Here is a 22,014-nt window from a genome sequence, read left to right as displayed (position 1 = left end):
AAGTAACCAAAATCCCTCTAGAGGGGGTTTTGGGACATTACAAGAATGGCTGAAGGAGGCAAAACTCAAGCAAAATTGGACAGAGTTTTCTTTCTCTTGGGAAAGTTACAAGGCCAAATTGATGTTTTGGCTACCAACGTTGCAACTCTGGACTTAACAGTAAATAAGTTCATTGAATCTGATAAGGATTTGATCCAGGAAGCCCAAGCAGCTGGATAAGAGGAGAAATTTGAGAACTTTGAGAGTGTGGAGAAAGAGACACATGTTGTTTTTGAGGAAAAGGAAGGAGGAGATATAATGTTGCAGATGGCAAAGGAGAGCCAGAGGCCTGACATGATGGTTATAAAGGAAAATAAGAACTTGATGATGAAAATCTGGTCTGAATTGGTGATTGAAGAATGGAGAGATCTCTCTCTGTGGAGATCTGAAGACCCAAGGATTACAAATTTGATTAAGGTGAAAGTTGGAGCTTTGGGGACATTTGGATTTGAAAGGAGTAAGAAACAAGATTTGGGCTCCACTTTTAAGCATGGAGGTCTGGCTGGAAGAAACATGGATCCTGTTGGGCCAGAGCTTCTCCGAGATCTGGTGTTCAATATTAAGGACTATCAAAAAAACTGGCAGAGAGGAACTGAGAGACAATTAAGAGCCTCGGACCTGAGATCCCCAGGCTTATAGTAGATTAAGACTGATGGACATTTGTTGGGGATTGAAACTGGGAAAGGGGATGGGGTGGGGTTTGGGGATCCAAAGGGTGTATAATTATAATTTGTCTTTTTATTTTTATTCTGTTTTGTTATTTGTATGAAAAATGAGGAATTCGTGGAAGGGAATTTGGGTCGACTTTAGAAAAAGGATTTAAGAATGAGTACTGATGTATAAATTTTGATGTTTATAAGGTAAAATCGGTTTTTTATAATGAATTAAACATAAAAAGGTTAAAAAATTGGGGATAAGAACTTGTTGAACTAACAATTTGAGCTGGAATATAAGAAGGGGGGGTGTGGGGAAGTCAGGGAAATATGTTATTGAAAAATAAGGATTGTAAACTGTATATGTTTTTAATTTTTTTTGTTTTTTCTTTTTGGCTTTTTAATCTACTAAAATGGAAAATCTTTAATAAATATCTATTAAAAAAAGAAAAGAAACAAGAGCGTTCTGGAAAGAAGGATATTTTAAAAAGACCGGAAAATTAAATTATGAAATGGGGGGGGGGAACTTGGGGAAAATATATTTAAAAAACTCTTCCAAAAATCCCTTTAAAAGAATCAAGTCTTTTTTAAAAAAAAGTCCTTAAAAAGTATTTAAAAGAATCCTTTCCAAAAAATTAAAAAATTGTACAGTAGCCCCTTAGAGGTAGGGGGAAACAAGAGAGAAGAAGGCAGCCAGAACATGGAAAGGCCTCTCCAAAATTTTTAGTTTGGAATGTATAATTGGCTTTATTGTTTGTATTATGATGTGGCAAGATTTGATTTGATTTGTTATCATTAGAATGTTACTAATGGAGAATTAATTTTAAAAATATTCAATCCATTAAGAAGTTCTTAGTTCATCTTCAGTGAAGGTTTGCCGGATCATAAATCAGCAAATAGAATGTAAATAGAAAAAGAGATGAGCAACCAAAATGGTCCAAGGCCTGGAAACGATGCCTTATGAGGAACGGCTAAGGGAGCTGGGCATGTTTAGCCTGGAGAAGAGGAGGTTAAGGGGTGATATGATAGCCATGTTCAAAGATATAAAAGGATGTCACATAGAGGAGGGAGAAAGGTTGTTTTCTGCTGCTCCAGAGAAGCGGACACGGAGCAATGGATCCAAACTACAAGAAAGAAGATTCCACCTAAACATTAGGAAGAACTTCCTGACAGTAAGAGCTGTTCGACAGTGGAATTTGCTGCCAAGGAGTGTGGTGGAGTCTCCTACTTTGGAGGTCTTCAAGCAGAGGCTTGACAACCATATGTCAGGAGTGCTCTGATGGTGTTTCCTGCTTGGCAGGGGGTTGGACTCGATGGCCCTTGGGGTCTCTTCCAACTCTAGGATTCTATGATTCTATGTATCTAAGAGGTCTCCTTTCCACTGACATCATCATTCCATCATGTTGTCATAATGCTGTGACCTCATGTCTCCAGGGGCTTGGCGGCCGTTAGCAACGCTGGTACACAGCAACCGTTTGAAAGCGTGAGTGTGTTTTCTTTTTCTCCCCAAAGTCAGTGTGGTATATTTAGTTTTAATTTGGCATTTGTGTTCCCTTTTAATAAGAATAAGAATAAGAATAAGAATAAGAATTTTTTATTTGTATCCTGCCCTCCCCGGCTGAGGCCGGGCTCAGAGCGGCTAACATCATAAAAAAACCCCAGGAAGGACCTTTTAGGCAGAATTTTGTTCCAAAGCCAGAACCATTCAGCTCTTTCAGGAGCTGGCCAGGGTAAAATGGAGAAATTGGAGACAGAGGCCTGTTCAGAGCTATTTGTGGTGGTGTCATTACAACCCATGGAATTCCTTACTAATTAAATGTCTCCCTGATTTCACAAGAGGAATAACCATGCTCTATATAGCCCATGTCTGGGAAAAGGTGGCATTTCCCCAAGGTCTTACCATGAGGGTGCAGTGAATGAGAATTGGCCCCTAACAGCTTGCTTGGTTCCCTCCCCTGTACGTTTTAGGCTCACGTTCCCTTTTTCTCTGGGATGCGGTGCAGGCCGTGATTTGGGCTGACTTCCCAGAGAGCCTCTGTTGTAAATAAAAATTGCCCTTTTCCCTTATGGGGTATCCAAGAGCCCATATAGAGTCCTTACATAGGTTCCCTATTGGTAGGAGAAGATAACAGAGGCCAACCAGAGAATATTGAGAAGCAAGGCAGCTAGTAAGCTTGATCTTTATTGATGGACTCTTGAAATTGCCACCATGTATCATACATACATCACAGAAGGGGTGTAACCTAAGACCACCCCTCAGATACATCACACCTACATCACAGACAAGGCGGTCTAAACAGAAATTTAATGTTGTTTTTGTCCTTGTTTATCTCCTGTCTGGCAGGTTACTTGATTGGATTGCCTGGGGAGCCTGGCCAGTCTTTTGTAATGATAAATACGGTAGTTCCTGGGCCAGGTCACAGGCTCACACCCTATTCAAACACAGACATACCCTTAAGACAGGATTTGTGAAGGAAAAGACAATGGGGAGGCTTTTCCAGTTTGACCTTGCAGAGAAAACATTTGCTCAGTTTAGGAATCAAAATGGCTTCGGGTCGGTCTTCCTGTGCTGATCTATGTACGTGCGCCTATCACACCATCACATGAGCGGTGTGAGTTTTTCAACCGCATTCTAAATGACATACAGCATTACCAAAACAATAAACAGAATATCCAGTCAATCTTCAGTACAGTGGTGCCTCGCAAGACGAAATTAATTCGTTCCGCAAGTCTCTTCGTCTTGCGGTTTTTTCGTCTTGCGATGCACGGTTTCCCATAGGAATGCATTGAAAATCAATTAATGTGTTCCTAGGGAAACCACCTTCAGACCAGGTCCGGGGACAGTCTGTCCCCGGACCTCTTCTGAAGGCTGGGGGGGGGGACAAGGGCTTTTCTTCCCACCCCCAGCATTTTAAAAAACCCTGGGACAGCGGAGGACTTCTCCGCTGTCCGGGGCGATCTTAAAATGCTGGCGGGCATTTTAAGTCCTCCGCTGTCCGGGGTGATTTAAAAGCCCCTGGGAAGGCAGACAGGGGGGACAAAGACTTTCGCCCCCTGCCCGCCTTCAGAAGGTGTCCCCGCCCCCCCTCCCCACTTCGGAACAGCTTTCCGAAGTGGGGCGGCTGGGGCAGGTGTCCCCGCCCCCCGCCCCACTTCGGAACAGCTTTCCGAAGTGGGGCGGCTGGGGCAAGTGACCCCTCCCCCCTCCCCACTTCGGAACAGCTTTCCGAAGTGGGGCGGCTGGGGCAGGTGTCCCCGCCCCCCCTCCCCACTTCGGAACAGCTTTCCGAAGTGGGGCGGCTGGGGCAGGTGTCCCCGCCCCCCCTCCCCACTTCGGAACAGCTTTCCGAAGTGGGGCGGCTGGGGCAGGTGACCCCGCCCCCCTCCCCACTTCGGAACAGCTTTCCGAAGTGGGGCGGCTGGGGCAGGTGTCCCCGCCCCCCCTTCGGAACAGCGTTTTAAAATGCTGGGGGTCAGGAGCGAAGCGCTGCCAATCCCCAGCATTTTAAAACCTCCCCGGGACAGAGACTTCTCTGCTGTCCCTTGGAGATTTTAAAATGCTGGGGGTCGGCAGCGAACGCTTCGCTCCCGCCCGCCAGCATTTTAAGATCTCCCGGGGCAGGCGGGGGGGAAGGCAGGCGGGGGGGGGAGCAAAGACTTTTGCCCCCCACCGGCCTTCAGAAGAGGTCCTCTTCTGAAGGCCGGCTGTGGGCGAAAGTCTTTGCTCCCGACCGCCAGCATTTCCCTATGGGCTTTCGTCTTGCGATGCAAGCCCATAGGGAAATTCGTCTTGCGAAGCGCCTCCAAAACAGAAAACCCTTTCGTCTTGCGGGTTTTCCGTCTTGCGAGGCATTCGTCTTGCGGGGTACCACTGTCCCTATAAAAGAACTTCAGGGATAGGACCAGAAGCATTAGCCTCAGTCTTAGGATCAGAAGCTAAGGCTCCCACAGGTGAGAGTTGTTGTTTTCAACACAACAAAGCCACTTCCGAACCTGGCGAGAGGTTGGGGTTGCGGGCTTCACGCCCACTCCATGTGCTCGGGGGCTGCTTCCAGCCCCCGTGAGACCGAGGGAATCCCGGCCGCGTCGTCAACCCAGCCAGCCAGTTGGGTGGCTGGGGGGCGTAGCCTGCCCTATTTAGGGCCGGCGTGGCCGGGGCTCGCCCTCTTTTCGCCTCGCCAGCCATCCCGCTTTGGTTTGTATTAAGGTTGTTTTGTCTCTTACCTTTTCTTTAGGCTGTGTATCTCAATTCCTTCGGTGATCGATTTTCACTTGGATTTACCCGCGCATCGGTGTTGTGCCTCCCATTGGATTGCCCACCCGTGTTCCAGGCAGCCGCTTCGGCAGCCAGAGCCATTTAGCTCCGGAACAGCAGGGCTGAAACCGCGCTGGAAAACCCCATCGACCGAGTGTTCCCTTCTCTCTGGGTGGCTTCTCTGCAGCGGAGCTTTGCGGAACGCGGTTTGCACGTTCAGCGCCAGCCCATCGCTGTTTAGTCCTTTTACTCGGAAGCGCACAGCTCGCCTGACGGATCAGGTTAGACTGGGGGTTCTTATTTCTAGCTGCATTTGCAGGGTGGTGGGGCACCTTTAACGTTTGTGGGGGGCTTGGTGGAGCAAAAGGAGGGAGGCTTAAAAGGACACGTCTTTGTCGCTACCTCTTTGCATTTGGTACTGGCCGCTTTGCCTTTGCGTTCCAACGGTTGCTTCTTCACCATTATACCTTTCCAAGAACTTCAGCCAGACTTCCAGATCGGATTTTACCTCTTTAGATAGGCGAACCCTGTGATGGGGTGACCGCAAGCCTGCTGACAACCTCGCGAGGCGGCTGCAAAATGGGCGGCCTGGGGAAACCACTCAGCAAGCAAAGTTCAAATGGCCTAACAACGACTGAATCTGCCTGAGCGTAACTTTTCTTAGAGGGAGAAGTTGCTGAATGAGGTCCCTAAGCGCAACCATTTTTTCACTAGGAAGTTTTGAGGTTTGGGCGACTGTGTCCAGCTCAATGCCTAGGTAAACCATAGTTGTAGCTGGGCCCTCCATTTTATCTGCAGCCAAAGGTACTCCCAGCTCTCCTGCTAAAGATGTGAAGGCTTCCAGAAGGGCCGAGCACCTATGCCTACTATCAGCTACGAGAATAAAGCCGTCCAAGTAGCGCAACATACCCTCAGACCCTGTTCTAAAACGAAGCGCCCAGTCCAAAAAGGTACTAAATGCCTCAAAGGCTGCACAGGCCACTGAGCAACCCATAGGCATTGCTTTGTCTACAAAGTAAGTAAAGGTAAAGGTACCCCTGCCCGTACGGGCCAGTCGTGTCTGACTCTGGGGTTGCGCGCCCATCTCGCTAAAGAGGCTGGGGGCCAGCGCTGTCCGGGTCATGTGGCCAGCGTGACGAAGCTGCTCTGGTGAGCCAGCACCAGCGCAGCACACGGAAACGCCGTTTACCTTCCCGCTATAAAGCGGTACCTATTTACTTACTTGCACTTAAGAGTGCTTTCGAACTGCTAGGTGGGCAGGAGCTGGGACCGAACGACGGGAGCTCACCCCGCCGCGGGGATTCGAACTGCTGACCATACGATCGGCAGGCCTAGGCGCTGAGGTTTTACCCACAGCGCCACCCGCGTCCCATGTCTACAAAGTATGCCCTGTCAAATTTAAAACCCAGCCACTGGAAATCTTCCGGGTGGACTGGCAGGAGTCAGAAAGCAGACTCTATATCACATTTCGCCAGCAACGCGCCTTTTCCAAATTTGCGAATAAGTTTAACTGCTTGGTCAAAGGAGGCATACCTCACAGAGCAAAGTTCCTGAGGTATCGCATCATTGATGGACCCTCCCTTTGGGTAGGATAGGTTGTGAATCATGCAAAACTCACCAGGTGCCTTTTTGGTGACGATGCCTCATGGGGATATATGCAAACCCTCTATGGGAGGGACAGAAAAGTGGCCGGCTACCCTCCCTGCCTTAATTTCTTTAAGTATTTTCTTGCGCGCCACTTCGGGCATCTCTCTAACTGATTTCTGATTTGGTGGGTCACCTGATTTGGGGGGAAAGCAACTGGGATCCTAAAACCTAAACTAAAACCTTCCCATAGAAATAATGCAGCTGTTCTGTTGGGATAGAGATCCAAAAGGGCTTTTAAGGCTCACGTACCCTTTTTCTCTGGGATGCGGTGCAGGCCGTGATTTGGGCTGACTTCCCAGAGAGCCATCATATGAGCGGTGTGAGTTGTTCAACCACATTCTAAATGACACACAGCATTACCAAACCAATAAACAGAATATCCAGTCAATCTTCAGTACCTATAAAAGAACTTCAGTGATAGGACCAGAAGCATTAGCCTCATCCTTAGGATCAGAAGCTGAGGCTCCCACAGATGAGTTGTTGTTTTCAACACAACAAAAGGGATGGTGTTTCACTCCTGCATCTGCTAGAGAACCGCCCTCCCCTTTTCCAACTAACTGAAAGTACAACCTGGGAATATACACAGAAGCCCAAATGATTATTTGGAGGCAGAACAGGTACTGCTTGCAGCTGATGGGGTGTGGCTCTTCCCATGCGCAGGCTTCTTTAGAGCGGATCGGTGTCCTGAAGCGACTGTCTGTGGTACATGCCTTCCCCTTTCTCCGGGGGGGGGGGGAGAAGCCAGGGAGTGAAGGAGGTGAGGACAGGTGACCCCCCTAGGCCCGAAGTCACCCCAGGCCTCAAAACCAAATTTCCCCTTTCTCTCGTCTACAACAGCTTTTCTCTGCTCTTCTCTGCTTTCTCACAAGATGCTGCTGCATAAGCAAAAGGTTATTTTTTATCAGTACAAGAAGGCTTCAAAAAGCTAATGAATAGGCTCTGTCAATGCCAGGAATAAGCAGGTCTGGGAACTGAGTCTTATCTCATCCAGTTGCAACACATCTTGGACACGCTGAACGCAAGGCTTCTCAACCCCCTTGGCTTCTCATCCTCCTTTCCTGGGAAGGGCGCCAAGAGACCCAAGAGTCCCAGGACAGGAGCTTTCTGTTCATGAGACTTCCGGGTTGGTGCCTCCGGTAATGGCGGAATTCCTCTGATCGGGAGGAATTTGCCCCGTGGGAATCTGGGTCTGGCCGCCACGGCGAAGGCGGAGACCCGCAAAAAATCACAGGCGGGAGAAGCCTGTGAATGTGGGATTCGGCGGGCACCCTTTGCGCCTCCCCTACTCATGGGGAAACCCGGTTTCGGGGGTCCGGAGCAACGTGGGGTGAGTGGCGAGGTGCTTCGAATCGTCTGCTCCTTCCACGGAGCGAAGCCGCATAGCTGTTGCCAGAGAGCGCTGACTTTTTCCTGTGGACAATTTGACTTCAAAGTAATTACCCATGAGTAAAGCTGAAGCGGGAGAATTGGATTTTTAAACGTTTAATTTGGTATTGTAATGGGGAGGTTCAATACAGGAAGTCCATCTTCCCCTTTTGTAAATAGACTGAAGCAATGAGGCTGCAAGCTGAAGTCTTGGAAAGCCTTTTGTAAAGGACTAAATTTCCATCGGTAAAGAACATTAAGCCCCCCCTTGGAGGCAGGAGAAGGGGGGGGAGTTGTGGACTGAGTATGCCTGCAGGAGAGAGTGAAGAGAGCTAAAATACCGCCGCTCTGACCCTGGGAACAGGCTGCTAGCAGGACTGACGTCTTTTGGAATGTTCATTGACAGTGTTTAGAACGTTCATTGACAGCTAGCTAAACAAGAGAAATACTGTCTCCGGCTGCTTTTAAAAAAGGAGTAAAAGTAACTGAAAACTGAAACTAACTTTGGATTGTTTGAACTGTGTTTAAAAGAGGACATTACTGACTAATATAAATAGAAACTGTTTCCCCCTAGTGGAAGCCTTTGAACTGGTGACTTTACAAGAGCTGGGCTAGGGGAATTTCCAGCTGCAAGATAAAAACTCTGAGACTCTGGGACTGACCTTGAATCTTTTAAGTGTTATGGCAAATGGAAAGGAAAAAACAGACCAGTTAACTGCTGAAAAAAACATTAAGGTCTGGGAGAACTTGGCAGCAACCCAGGAGAGGCTCAACACCAGGCCTCCCTGCTTCTTCTTCTGCTGCTGCTTCTGCACCAGTACAATCAAAACCAAGAGGAATGTCGACAGAAGAGGCCTTAGCGGTTGCATGAAATAAGATAAATGATTCATTGGAACAGCTTAATAAGAAAGCGGATGCGACAAATGTGAAAGTGGATGCCGCAACTATTAAAATCGACTTAAATACAGAAAGTATAAATAACTTGGGACAAAAGGTGAACACCAATATAGAAACCATCCAGAAACTGATACAGGAATCTACTTTGATACGGCAGACTGCGGAGGAAGCTAGCGAGAAAGCCATTGCTGCTGAATGTAAAGTAACACAACTGGAGAGAGAGAGAGTCCCAGCGCCACAGAGGCAACTTGATGAACATAAGTTGACGCTTGCTATGATTGAACTTAAAGAAAAACAGATGAATCTGAGGATTAGAGCCCTACCCGAATTGGAGAAGGAAAGTTTGACAGACTTTCTCACACAGGAATTTGCTGACCTTTGGGACTTGGACTTGGGTCAAGAAGAGTTTAGAATTGTGAGGGCCTTCAGACTTGGAAGAGGAGGGAAAAAAAGAGAAGAATAGAATAAGAGACTGCTTGATCACCCTTCGAACTAAAGAAGAGAGAGATAGAATCTTGAGCTGGCACTACCAGAAGAACTTAGAAGTACAACAGTCAAGAGTGGAAATTTTTTAAGACGTCTCCAAACATCTTTTGGATCTTAGGCCTAACTACGGAGATATTGTTGCCCTGCTGAGAAGGAATAAAATCATCTTTAGGTGGGAGTTTCCCCAAGGTCTATCGTTCGATTTCAAAGGAAGGAAAATAAAAATAAGATCAGTAGAAGAGAAAGTAAAGTTTTTGTATAAATACGAAGAAGATCTGCAGAAGGAACTTGGAAAAGAGCCAAGAGCATTGGATAGAAGATCACCAGATAGAGGACTAGAGCAAGGAGCATCAGATAGAAGATCACCAAACAGGGGAATATTGGATATATCAGCATTATCCTTTGGACTGGATCTCCCAGTGAACGTGTCACCACCACCACCAACAGAAGAAGAGCAAGCTTTGGGTGCAGTTGGAGGAATATCAAAGTAATTACACGATGGCGTTGCAGGTTTCGAGCTGGAATGTGAATGGACTGAACTCTCCAGAAAAAAGGCGGAGAGTATGTCTGTCAGGGTTACTTCCAGATCCTAGCTCACAGAGGATCACGCTAGCCAGCGATCGTTAAATAAAAGTCTTTATTGAGTTACAGTCTCCATTCTCAAGCTGCTGCGTGCAACCCTACGTCTTATGCTTAGATCGGCGAAGCTCCGTCTGAGTCTCCGCCCCTTGCGCACCAACTTAATATCCTAGCCCTGCTCCACCTTTTCCGCCTGACAGTTCTCCTCTGGGTCCCTCTGCCCCCCTGGGTCTCTTCCTTCCGGGATTCTTCCGACGCTGACCCCCCTGACTCTCCTGTCTCCTTGCGCCGGGCTTTAGGACCTGGCTCCCTTTCCGGGCTGCCTACTGCGCCACCTTCCTGTGCATTTGAACTTGGCGCGCGCGCCCAACCTTCCACTTTCCGTCTAACCGTCACTTCGCTCCCCGATGAAGGTGTGGCCACTCCTGACTCGTGCCCTCCCTCCTGTTGCGAGCTGCCAGCGCTTGCTCCCTGGCGCTCTTCCTCTTTCCTACTCTCTGGCGGTGACGTTGGTCCCGATCTCCAACTGCTCCCCTCTGAGTCCCCTCTGGCTCTTTCTTCCTGGGGTGTCCCCCTAGTCTCCCCCCTTGCCCTGGCCACTGGTGCTCCTTTTTGTGAATCTTCTGATTCACTGGAAAGACTCGGAGATCTCGGGTCGTCGTCATCACTCATCCTTTCTTCTGCCTCCTCCCCCTCGCTCTCTGTTTCCTCCCTTGCCCTCGCCTCTGCTCCTGAACCCCTGACATCCATCCCCCCCTCGAAGCCCCCTCTTCCCCCCTCCCCACCTTCCGGTGCGGGAACTGGGTGCTGCAGTGTCAAGGGGACGAATGTCGGGTACAGTTCGCTTCCCATGGCGGGCCTCCATCCGAAGTCTTCCGGTTCTTCCTCCCTGCTCTCGTCGACGACGGTCACCTCTGCTTCCATCTCTGTGCCGCCGTGCTCGAGACCCTGGTCGTCCCCGAAAACGTCCATGTCCGTCTCTCCCTCGCTTCCTTCTGGAGGCGTTGCTCGTCCTGGACCCTCCAGCCACTTCCTGCGCCACTGCTCCTCTGGTCGATCATCCCACCAATACGAGGGTTCTGAAGCAGATCCCGAGGGCGACCCCTCCGGGGAACGGGCGTCTCGTGTCGGTTACACATCCGAGTCGAACCCCCGGAACGTGCTGGCTGAAAGCGTGGGCGTGAAAAGCCAGTCGTCGAAAAAGTCTGCTGGCATTGGCCTATGGGGGAAGAGGGCATGAAACTCTTCCTTGAGCAGAGGTTCATCTAAAGCGTAGCCCGGCACCCAGCTGTTGGCACTGGCCGGGGTGCCCTCCTTAGCGAGAAGGTATTCTACCCCCTCTTCCCCCCATCTGGAGTCCAAAATCTCCGTGACTTCATTGAGGCGCACCTCCTGTGCCACTCCCCGTTGCCTGGTTCCCTCTCGGAGCGGACTCGGCGCAGTTCCGGGTTCCTGAAACCTGTGCGGTGCCTTGTAGGGAGTGAGCACCGATCTGTGGAACACCGGATGCATTCTGGAACCCTCCGGAAGCGCCAGCCTGAAGGCCACCGGGTTGACCTGCTCTTCGACTTGGTAGGGCCCCAGTTGCTTATGCCCTAGTTTCTTCTTGGCCAACGACCTGGCCGGCACTGCGTGGGCTGCTAACCAGACCCAGTCTCCCACATGGATCTCTTCGCCAACCCTTCTGTGTTTGTCTGCCTGCACCTTGTATGCGTGTTTGGCCAGCTCCAGGTGCCGCCGCAGCTGATCGTGGACCTCCTGCAACTCCGACGCGAACGCATCTGCTGTCTGCGGCTCCCCCTCCACCAGTCTTTCCAGTCCCGGGAAGGTTCTGGGGTGCCTCCCGTTGTTGGCGAAGAACGGCGTGACCCCCGTGGACACGTGCTTCGTGTTGTTGTAGGCGAACTCGGCGAGCGGCAGGTAATCCACCCACGTCGCAGGCTGTTGATTCGCATAGCATCTCAGGTACTGCTGCATGATGGCATTGACCCGCTCCGCTTGCCCGTTGGTCTGCGGGTGTCTCGCCGACGCCAGGTTGATCTTGACGTTTAGGAAGCCCATCAGCTTCTGCCAGAAATTCGAGATGAACTGCCGCCCTCAGTCGGACAGAATGGACCGTGGCAGACCGTGAACCTTGAACACGTGGTCTATGAACAGTTTGGCGGTTTGTTCCGCCGTGGCCACCTTCGCACACGGGATGAAATGTGCCATCTTGGAGAACAAGTCCACCACCACCAGCACGGCCGTCTTGCCCCTCGAGCTGGGCAGATCCGTGACGAAGTCCAGGGCGACTCTCTCCCATGGCTCGACCGGAGTTTGCAGCGGTTCCAACAGTCCGGCCGGCGGTCTGTGCACTGGTTTGGCCCTCTGGCAGGTGTCGCACCTCGCCACGTAGTCCGCGACCTCCCCTCTCATTCCGGGCCACCAGAAATCCCTGGCGACTAATTCCACCGTCTTCTCCTTGCCAAAGTGCCCGGCAGTGGGCGCGTCGTGCAGCTGATGCAGTACCTTGGCGCGAAGTTCGTCTCCCGGCACGTAGATGGCCCCTTTGCGGATGAGCAATCCATCTCTCAGCTGGAACCCGTCGGTCGCTGCCGTGCCCCTTTGCATCTCTGCCATCTTTGCTTGCGCGAAGGAGTCATTCTGCAACGCTCGTCGCACCGCCTCCAGGTCCACTGACGCCGCCGCGCACGCCCACACTGTTGGCGCGAAGATGTGCATGGCGGCCGCTGGCGTGGCGTCCTCCAGATACTGTGGCTTACGGGAGAGCGCGTCCGCCATGATGTTGGTGTCCCCCGGGACATACTCTATTCGGAAGTCGAAGTTCGCAAAGAACTCAGCCCAACGTATCTGCCTCTGGTTCAGGAACTGTGCCGTGCGCCAGTGCTCCAGATTCTTGTGGTCCGTGCAGACCTGCACCGTGTGCTTGGCTCCAATCAGGAAGTGCCTCCATGCTTTGAACGCTGCATGAATAGCCAGCAACTCCCTGTCCCAGATGGTGTAGTTCTGTTCGGACTTGCTGAGCTTCCTGGAGTAAAACGCTCTGGGCCTCCAAACCCCCTGCGGGTCCTTCTGCAGCAGGACTGCTCCGACGGCCCTGTCCGAGGCGTCTGTTTCAACTCTCATCGGCCTGCTGGGGTCGACATGAAGCAGCTGTTCCTCCGACGCGAAAAGACGCTTGAGTGCCTGAAAGGACTGCTCCGCCTGCGCTGTCCAGATGAACTTCTTTTTCTTGGAACTGAGCGTGTCCGTGATGGCCACTGTCTGCATAGCGAAGCCTTTGATGAACTTGCGATAGAAGTTCGCGAAGCCGACAAACCGTTGGACCTCCTTCCGGTTGCGTGGGCTTTTCCAATCCAACACCGCTCGAACCTTGGCGCTGTCCATGGCGAGCCCCTTGTCAGACAACTTGTAGCCCAGGAAATCCACCTCCGTCACGTCGAATTGGCACTTCTCCAGCTTGGCGTAAAGCCTATGTTGCTGGAGCCTGCTCAGCACTTCCCTGACGTGTGTCTCATGCTCCTGCTGCGATTCCGAAAAGATCAGGATGTCATCCAAGAAACAGACGCACGTCTTGTAGAGGAGCCCCGCCAACACGTGATACATGAAAGCTTGAAAAACGTGGGAGCCATTTTGAAATCCAAAAGGCATAACTCTATATTCGTAGGTGCCCAGGGGCGTGAACATGGCTGTCTTCCACTCATCCCCTTCCCGCATGCGAATGAGGTTGTACGCCCCTCGCAGGTCCAACTTGGTGAACACGCTGCCCTTGCGTACTTTTGCGAGGAGGTCGTCGATTCGGGGCATGGGGAAGTCCGATGGCTTGGTCACACTGTTCAAAATGCGGTAGTCCACCACGAGTCTTTTTTGGGGCGTGTCTCGCTTCTTAACAAAGAATACCGGACTGCCCCCCGCTGCCTGGGACTCTCGGATGAAACCGCGCTTCAAATTATGATCTATGAACTCTTTGAGTTCCTGCAGTTCGTCTTCAGACATGGAATACAGCTTCCCTTTGGGCAGCGCCGCCCCCGGCAGCAGGTCAATTTTGCAGTCATATGGTCTGTGGGGGGGGGGTAGCTTGTCTGCCTCCTTCTCGCAGAAAACCTCCAAAAATTCTGCGTACTTGTGGGGAATCGCTTGCAGCGTGCCTAGCAGCAGCTGTGACTCCTCTTGCTCCCCTTCCTGCTGGGGCATGATGCAGTGTTCAGCACAAAAGGAAGAGCCGAAGGTCAGCTGCCTCTGGTACCAAGCCAGCGTCGGGCTGTGCTTGTCCAGCCAACTCATGCCCAATACAATAGGCGTGTCCGACAGTTGAGTGACGTTGAAGCTGATGATTTCCCTGTGATTTCCAAGCCGCAGCACCATAGGTGGCGTCTGCTTCACCACTTGCCCCCCTAACAGCTCCCTGCCATCCACCGTGACAACCTGCAGGGGCAGCGTGGCAGGCAGCAACTGTATAGCGTGCCGGTCGACAAAGTCCTGCCCTATGAAGTCTGCATTGCTTCCCGAGTCGACGGTGATTGGCACGTCCATGGTGATTCCATTGGGTAGCTGGAGCGATGCGGTGAGCCTCACTACTGGCTTGGGCGGGAGGGGGTCCATGGGCGGTAAATCCCCTGGGGACTGCTTCACTGACACGTCTGGCTGGGCCCCAGTGCCTCTTCCTCCAGCCAGACATCGTCGTTTCCCTGCTGTGGTTCTCCGTGCTGCGTTGCTGCAGTCACCATTGCTGAGGCTGCAGTGTGCTTGTGGAGCCTCCGGGGACACTCTTTCGCCATATGCCCTGGATCCTCGCAGATATAACACTTCCTGTTCCCTCTAGGAGGCTTCGCTTTCACTGCTGCCGGTGCTAGGGCTCTGGCTGCTGACTGAGCCCTTGCACTCCCAACCTCCATCGGTTCCACCCCTCCCCCTGTTGGAGGCGTGGATTGCGCACGCGCTGCTTCTCTGGGAAGGAAGGAGGAGCCCCTGGCTGGTTCGCGCCCGCTGCGCCCTTCGCCCCTGCTCCACGGACGTTCTTCCAGCCGCACCCCCACCGCCAGCGCCCTCTGAACGATCTCCTGCGTGGTCCGGGGTCTCTCCCCCCTCGCAATCTCATCTTTAACCGAGTTGTGCAAGCCCTCCCAAAAAAGGTCTCTGACAGGAGCCGAATCTCTGTCCCATTCCAGGGCACTGACCAAAGCGAAAAAGCGGGCATGATACTGCCTTACGCTGGCCCTCCCTTGCCTTAGTCCATGCACCTCCTTTCGGGCAAGATCCACGTCAATGCTTGATAAAAAACAGCCATCCATCGCTTTAATAAAGGCGTCCGCATTTTGGAGCGCAGGATCCTTATCTCTCCACAAATTGCGCAGCCATGCTTTTGCGTCCCCATGCAAATGGGACATGATGAACCCCACTTTCTCTTGTTCATCTCTAAAGTCTTTGTGCAGTAGTTGCAGTGCACACATTACGTCTGCTCTAAAGTTGGGGTACCATTGCAAATTCCCATCGAAGTGCGAGACCAGACCGCCTGTGCGTCTCCCCAACCCAATCCCCTCTGATTTGGGTGTCTGTTGCCCTTGCTTCGTAAGCACGTCCAACCTGACCTGGAGATCCCTGTAGGCGGCAGCTGCTTCCTCCTCTCTCTTCCTGGACGCCAGCGCCTCGGCATTCAGTCGTGAAACTGCTTCTCTGAGTTCCGTTATTTGCTGTTCGGCCGTCATATTGTCTGCCGTTCGTGAGTTCTCTTGTAGGCACCCGCTTTCCCTCCTCTCCGCGAGGCCGTGGATGCCCACAATTTGACTCAGACGGAGCTTACTGTCAGGGTTACTTCCAGATCCTAGCTCACAGAGGATCACGCTAGCCAGCGATCGTTAAATAAAAGTCTTTATTGAGTTACAGTCTCCATTCTCGAGCTGCTGCGTGCAACCCTACGTCTTATGCTTAGATCGGCGAAGCTCCGTCTGAGTCTCCGCCCCTTGCGCACCAACTTAATATCCTAGCCCTGCTCCACCTTTTCCGCCTGACAGTTCTCCTCTGGGTCCCTCTGCCCCCCTGGGTCTCTTCCTTCCGGGATTCTTCTGACGCTGACCCCCCTGACTCTCCTGTCTCCTTGCGCCGGGCTTTAGGACCTGGCTCCCTTTCCGGGCTGCCTACTGCGCCACCTTCCTGTGCATTTGAACTTGGCGCGCGCGCCCAACCTTCCACTTTCCGTCTAACCGTCACTTCGCTCCCCGATGAAGGTGTGGCCACTCCTGACTCGTGCCCTCCCTCCTGTTGCGAGCTGCCAGCGCTTGCTCCCTGGCACTCTTCCTCTTTCCTACTCTCTGGCGGTGACGTTGGTCCCGATCTCCAACTGCTCCCCTCTGAGTCCCCTCTGGCTCTTTCTTCCTGGGGTGTCCCCCTAGTCTCCCCCCTTGCCCTGGCCACTGGTGCTCCTTTTTGTGAATCTTCTGATTCACTGGAAAGACTCGGAGATCTCGGGTCGTCGTCATCACTCATCCTTTCTTCTGCCTCCTCCCCCTCGCTCTCTGTTTCCTCCCTTGCCCTCGCCTCTGCTCCTGAACCCCTGACAATGTCATTTATTGAAAAAAGAACATTTGGACTTGATTTGTTTACAAGAAACACATGTGATAAGGCTACACAGGAAAATATTAAGTAATAAAAGACTGGGCCAAGAATTTATCTCATCAAAGTTAAAAAAAGAGGAGTGGTCCTTTATGCAAAGGAGAGCCTATCACCGAAATTCATATTCAAAGATGACCAAGGAAGATTTGTTGCAATTGAAATTCAATCACACGGAGAGAAATTTCTGATCGTAGGTATTTATGCACCAAATGAAGGAAAATCGGAGTTCTATAAGAAGCTACACGAGACTCTGATGGACTACATGGACTATAATATGATCTTGATGGGAGACATGAATGGAGTGGTGTCTACAAATATGGACAAGGCACAGAGACAGGTAGTCACCAAAGATGGCAGACTACCAAAAACCTTTTTCGACATGACTGAAAATATGGATTTAGTTGACATTTGGAGAATGAAGAACCCTCTGGGAAGAGAGGGAACTTTCTTCTCTGAGGCTAAAATGACATGGACAAGAATTGACCAAATCTGGGTAACCAGGGGATTGGCTCCGAAGATCAGCAAAGTGGAGATTTGCCCCAAAACTTGTTCTGACCATAATGCCGTGAAGATGGAAATGAAATTGATGCCAATTGGTTCCTTTAGATGGAGCATGAACGATAGTTTGTTCAGGAATGAAGAGGTGACCAAAAAGGCCCAAAAAACTCTAAGAGACTGTTTCGAGATAAACATTCAAGTCTCCAGGGCCAGATGAACTGCATCCAAGAGTATTAAAAGAAATGGCAGATGTGATCTCAGAACCACTGGCAGTCATCTTTGAGAATTCCTGGAGAACAGGCGAAGTCCCGGCAGACTGGAGGAGGGCAAATGTTGTCCCTATTTTCAAAAAGGGGAAAAGAGAGGACCCGAATAATTATCGCCCAGTCAGTCTGACATCAATAGCAGGGAAGATTCTGGAACAGATCATTAAGCAAACAGTCTGTGAGCACCTAGAAAGGAATGCTGTGATCACCAATAGTCAGCATGGATTTCTGAAAAATAAGTCATGTCAGACTAACCTGATCTCGTTTTTTGACAGAATTACAAGCCTGGTAGATGAAGGGAACGCAGTGGATGTAGCCTACCTTGATTTCAGCAAGGCATTTGACAAGGTGCCCCATGATATTCTTGTAAAGAAGCTGGTAAAATGCGGTCTTGACTATGCTATCACTCAGTGGATTTGTAACTGGCTGACTGACCGAACCCAAAGGGTGCTCATCAATGGTTCCTCTTCATCCTGGAGAAGAGTGACTAGTGGGGTGCCACAGGGTTCTGTCTTGGTCCCAGTCTTATTCAACATCTTTATCAACGGCTTGGATGATGGACTCAAGGGCATCCTGATCAAATTTGCAGATGACACCAAACTGGGAGGGGTGGCTAACACCCCAGAGGACAGGATCACACTTCAAAACGACCTTGACAGATTAGAGAACTGGGCCAAAACAAACAAGATGAATTTTAACAGGGAGAAATGTAAAGTATTGCACTTGGGCAAAAAAAATGAGAGGCACAAATACAAGATGGGTGACACCTGGCTAGAGAGCAGTACATGTGAAAAGGATCTAGGAGTCTTGGTTGACCACAAACTTGACATGAGCCAACAGAGCTAAAAAACCCAAAGGGTGCTCATCAATGGTTCCTCTTCATCCTGATCAAATTTTCAGATGACACCTGTCAGGGGTTCAGGAGCAGAGGCGAGGGAAAGGGAGGAAACAGAGAGCGAGGGGGAGGAGGCAGAAGAAAAGATGAGTGATGACGACGACCCGAGATCTCCGAGTCTTTCCAGTGAATCAGAAGATTCACAAAAAGGAGCACCAGTGGCCAGGGCAAGGGGGGAGACTAGGGGGACACCCCAGGAAGATAGAGCCAGAGGGGACTCAGAGGGGAGCAGTTGGAAATCGGGACCAGCGTCACCGCCAGAGAGCAGGGATGAGGAAGGGCGCCAGGGAATCCCGGAAGGAAGAGACCCAGGGGGGCAGAGGGACCCAGAGGAGAACTGTCAGGCGGAAAAGGTGGAGCAGGGCTAGGATATTAAGTTGGTGCACAAGGGGCGGAGACTCAGACGGAGCTTCGCCGATCTAAGCATAAGACGTAGAGTTGCGCGCAGCAGCTTGAGAATGGAGACTGTAACTCAATAAAGACTTTTATTTAATGATCGCTGGCTGGCGTGATCCTCTGTGAGCTAGGATCTGGAAGCAACCCTGACAGTAAGCTCCGTCTCTTCAAATTGTGGGCATCCACGGCCTCGCGGAGAGGAGAGAAAGCGGGTGCCTACTAGAGAGCTCACGAATGGCAGACGCTATGACGGCCGAACAGCAAATAGCGGAACTGAGAGAAGCAGTGTCACGACTGAATGCCGAGGCGCTGGCATCCAGGAAGAGAGAGGAGGACGCAGCTGCCGCCTACAGGGATCTCCAGGTCAGGTTGGACGTGCTTACGAAGCAAGGGCAACAGACACCCAAATCAGAGGGGATTGGGTTGGGGAGACGCACAGGCGGTCTGGTCTCTCACTTCGATGGGAATTTGCAACAGTACCCCAACTTTAGAGCAGACGTAATGTGTGCACTGCAACTACTGCACAAAGACTTTAGAAATGAACAAGAGAAAGTGGGGTTCATCATGTCCCATTTGCATGGGGACGCAAAAGCATGGCTGCGCAATTTGTGGAGAGATAAGGATCCTGCGCTCCAAAATGCGGATGCCTTTATTAAAGCGATGGATGGGTGTTTTTTATCAAGCATTGACGTGGATCTTGCCCGGAAGGAGGTGCATGGACTAAGGCACGGGAGAGCCAGCGTAAGGCAGTACCATGCCCGCTTTTTCACTTTGGTCAGTGCCCTGGAATGGGACAGAGATTCGGCTCCTGTCAGAGACCTTTTTTGGGAGGGCTTGCACAGCTCGGTTAAAGATGAGATTGCGAGGGGGGAGAGACCCCGGACCACGCAGGAGATCGTTCAGAGGGTGCTGGCGGTGGGGGTGCGGCTTGAAGAACGTCCGTGGAGCAGGGAAGAAGGGCGCAGCGGGCGCGAACCAGCCAGGGGCTCCTCCTTCCTTCCCAGAGAAGCAGCGCGTGCGCAATCCACGCCTCCAACAGGGGGAGGGGTGGAACCGATGGAGGTTGGGAGTGCAAGGGCTCAGTCAGCAGCCAGAGCCCTAGCACCGGCAGCAGTGAAAGCGAAGCCTCCTAGAGGGAACAGGAAGTGTTATATCTGCGAGGATCCAGGGCATATGGCGAAAGAGTGTCCCCGGAGGCTCCACAAGCACACTGCAGCTTCGGCAATGGTGACTGCAGCAACGCAGCAAGGAGAACCGCAGCAGGGAAACGACGATGTCTGGCTGGAGGAAGAGGCACTGGGGCCCAGCCAGACGTGTCAGTGAAGCAGTCCCCAGGGAATTTACCACCCATGGACCCCCTCCCGCCCAAGCCAGTAGTGAGGCTCACCGCATCGCTCCAGCTACCCAATGGAATCACCATGGACGTGCCAATCACCGTCGACTCGGGAAGCAATGCAGACTTCATAGGGCAGGACTTTGTCGACCGGCACGCTATACAGTTGCTGCCTGCCACGCTGCCCCTGCAGGTTGTCACGGTGGATGGCAGGGAGCTGCTAGGGGGGCAAGTGGTGAAGCAGACGCCACCTATGGTGCTGCGGCTTGGAAATCACAAGGAAATCATCAGCTTCAACGTCACTCAACTGTCGGACACGCCTATTGTATTGGGCATGAGTTGGCTGGACAAGCACAGCCCGGCGCTGGCTTGGTACCAGAGGCAGCTGACCTTCGGCTCTTCCTTTTGTGCTGAACACTGCATCATGCCCCGGCAGGAAGGGGAGCAAGAGGAGTCACAGCTGCTGCTAGGCACGCTGCAAGCGATTCCCCACAAGTACGCTGTCAGAGCTGCTACCAGGTCCCAGCTCACATAGGACCACGCCACACAGCGTCCACTTTAAAAGAGTCTTTATTGAGTTACAGGTTTCATTTCCGAACTGCAGCGTGCAGCTCTACACCTTCTGCTCTAGGTCGGCGAAGACCCGTCTGAGTCCCCGCCTCTTGCACACCAGCTTAATACCCTAGCCTTGCTCCACCTCCTTCGCCTCTCCCTACGTCTCTGGGTCCTTCTGCCCCCCTGGGCCTCCTCCCTTCTACTCTCCTCTGACGCTGACCCCCCTGATCCTTCTGCCTCCTTGCGGCGGGCTTTAGGACCTGGCTCACTCTCCGGGCTGCTTACTGCTCCAGCTTCCGCTGCATTTGAACTTGGCGCGCGCGCCCAACTCTCTACTTTCCTCTTAACCGTTGCCTCGCTCTCTGAGGAGGGCGTGACCACCCCTGACTCGTGCCCTCCCTCCTGCTGACAGCCTCCGGAACCCGATGCCTGGCTACCTTCCTCCCTGCTGCTCTCAGTCTTGAGCGTGGGTCCCGACTTCCAGCTGCTGCCGCCCTCAGTTATGAGCGTGGGTCCCGACTTCCAGCTGCTGCTCTCTGAATCTCCTCTGTTCCCTTCCTCCTGGGGTGTCCCCCCGGATCCCCCCCTTGCTCTGCTCACTGGGGCTCCCTTTTGGGAGTCCTCTGACTCACTGCTTAGGCTTGGAGATCTCGGGTCGTCATCATCACTCATTCTCCCTTCGGCTTCCTCCCCCTCGCTCTCTGTTTCCACCCTTCTCTGCGTCTCTGCTTCTGAACCCCTGACATCCATCCCCCCCTCGAAGCCCCCCCTTCCCCCCTCCCCGCTGTCAGGTGTGGGTGCTGGGCGCTCCATCATCATGGGAGGGAATGCTGGATACAGGTCGCTCCCCGTGGGTGGCCGCCAACTGAAGACCTCCGAGTCTTCCCCCTCGCGGTCGTCGACGTTGACTTGTTGCTCTTCCATCTCTGTACCGCCGTGCTCGAACCCGAGGTCCTCCCCGAACACGTCCATGTCAGTCTCTGCGTCGGTCGCTCGACCTGGCATCTCCAGCCACTTCCTGCGCCATCGCTCCTCTGGTCGATCGTCCCACCAATACGAGTTGCCTGATGCCGAACCTGCCGGTGAACCTTCTGGGGAACGGGTGCTCCGTGCGGGTTCCCCTTCTGAGTCGAATCCATGGAACGTGCTGGAAGAAAGTGTGGGTGTGAACAACCAGTCGTCGAAGAAGCTCGCTGGCATGGGTTTGTGTGGGAAGAGGGCATGAAACTCGTCCTTGAGCAGGGGTTCCTCCAAAGCGTAGTCTGGTACCCAGCTATTGGCGCTGGCCCGGGTGCCCTCTCTGGCTAAGAGGTATTCGACTCCCTCTTCCCCCCATCTGGAGTCCAAAATCTCCGTGACCTCGTTGATGTGGTCCTGGTGCTTCACCTCCCGCGTCTCCGTCCGTTCCCGGAGCGGACTTGGCGCCGTCCCTGGCTCCTGGAACCTGTGAGGTGCTTTGTAGGGAGTGAGCACCGACCTGTGGAACACCGGATGCATTCTGGAACCCTCCGGCAGCGCCAGTCGGAAGGCTACCGGGTTGA

Source organism: Podarcis vaucheri, assembly GCF_965113315.1.
Source record: "Podarcis vaucheri genome assembly, chromosome: 1".
Classification (NCBI taxonomy): Eukaryota; Metazoa; Chordata; class Lepidosauria; order Squamata; family Lacertidae; genus Podarcis; species Podarcis vaucheri.
Note: the sequence above shows the minus strand (reverse complement) of the source record.